We start from the raw sequence: 1,711 nt of genomic DNA on the forward strand, positions 1-1,711 counted from the left end.
ACATAAACACTAAGTTTGCGGACACGCACAGTCAGCTAGGAAGAAGCCAATTGGTCAAAGCAAGACCAGGAAGAAGATTAATAAAGACATTTCACTGACATAAGAAACATGCTTTATTGCATGGCTGCAAGTGTGCCAACATTTCACACAACATCATTTTACACGTGTCGAACTTTAACCTTTAGAAAAACGGCCCAAACATTGGGCAACATTGAACACGGCTGGTTAAATCTTCCCTTTTTGTTACTTCTTTCTGCCACCGCCACCTATCCTCTCTGGTGCATATTTCAAGTATTTGACCATGTATTCGTCTGCTTTTGTTGTAGTTGTATCAAATGAGCTCAAGACAGCGTCTGATGAGGGGGGAAAAAACAGATCAGTATTAGCAAACATTAACCTCTCAAATTAAAATATTTAGCAAATATCAACTTTTGTGGAATTGCCAATGTTTCAAGTATATAAATTAGTATTTATCAATGTGCAAGGTCATTGATAATCATGTGCTTGGGCAAGCAACAAAAGGCAGTTGGTAGTAACCAGTGCTGCCGGTAGAGAAGTTAGTCTAGAGCCCAGAATGGAGTACTATATATAATATTAGAGCATGCTCTGTAGAGTCCTCCAACTAAAATGATTTCTTCATTTCTTATGAATTATTATTCTGCTTACTATATTCAATTATTTTAAAACACTGTTACAAAACTACTATGTTAAAGCAAACTCACCACAGATTATCTTGTAGAGACGGGTCTTCATGAAGGCAACCTTCCCACTTCTTCCTCTGAGGCTCATTATGGCCATCATTTTATTTGTCATAGTTCTGCCATGGTAAAACAGATTTATATTAGAATATTATATTGCAATCAAGTTCATTATGAAAATGTAGCAGAGAGTGAGTAAGTGGGTGTGTGGGGGGAGTGCATGACAGTATATGACAGGGAACATCACTGTAAACTAATGCAAAAAAGGAACAAAGTTACTTACGCAGCCATTGACTTGTTCACATGGTCTGCAGCATCAACGCCTCCCAACGTCTTCAGATGTTTACTCTGAAAAGAACAAGAAACAAGAAATTAAAAATATAACCAGAAAAAGTGGTCAGTAGAGTCCAGACCTCCACAAAGCAGGCACATGATGAGGACGAGGAGTTTGTAGTGGTCACCAAAGTGAACAAGCCAATTGTCATAATGAAACTTTGCCAACACTTTACAAGATTAATTATTTAAAACTTACCAGTTCTGCTCCCTCATTCTTGTCCTCCAAGCGATTCTCTAAAGCTTCAAGCTCTTCTTCAGTGTTTGCCGGCTTCACTTCATAACTTGTTCCAGCAGATTAGGTGGCAACATGAATTTTATCCTTGATTTCGACAAGGAGCTGAAGAACTCTCTTCTGGAATTCTAGCCAAAAAAAGAAGCGATTGATTATTATTTTTATAATGTATTGAGTACGCTCTACACCACAAAATCCAAGTTTTTTCATTTGCCCAATAAAAATGCATTGCAAAAACTCAAAATTTTACCAAGAATATTTATGATATTTCTAGTCAAATGTCTATTTTCTATTCAAAATAATCTCATACACTAAAAAGTAACTTGTGTTTAGACAATTTTCACTTGTTTCATGCAAATTTTCACAAAATAAATAGAAAAATTTGCCAGTGGAGCAATTTTTAATTTTGTTCTAGTTGATCAAACACAGCACATTGACACACTTT

At 36.2% G+C, this 1,711-nt stretch overlaps 1 long non-coding RNA gene across 2 annotated transcripts; it reads right to left on the reverse strand.

Annotated features, from left to right (window-relative positions):
- Positions 1 to 277: 277 nt before the first annotated feature.
- Positions 278 to 1,312, reverse strand: LOC307144728. Of its 2 annotated transcripts, XR_013818829.1 has the most exons (4): positions 1,231 to 1,312; positions 982 to 1,046; positions 723 to 817; positions 278 to 353 (listed from the first exon to the last, which is right to left on the reverse strand). It is a non-coding gene; the product is annotated as an uncharacterized lncRNA (long non-coding RNA). The 2 variants fall into 2 exon arrangements; XR_013818830.1 differs by lacking the exon at positions 1,231 to 1,312 and having other exon boundaries at positions 978 to 995.
- Positions 1,313 to 1,711: the final 399 nt, after the last annotated feature.

The sequence above is a fragment of the Squalius cephalus genome (assembly GCF_949319135.1).
Source record: "Squalius cephalus genome assembly, chromosome: 17".
NCBI classification, from domain to species: Eukaryota; Metazoa; Chordata; class Actinopteri; order Cypriniformes; family Leuciscidae; genus Squalius; species Squalius cephalus.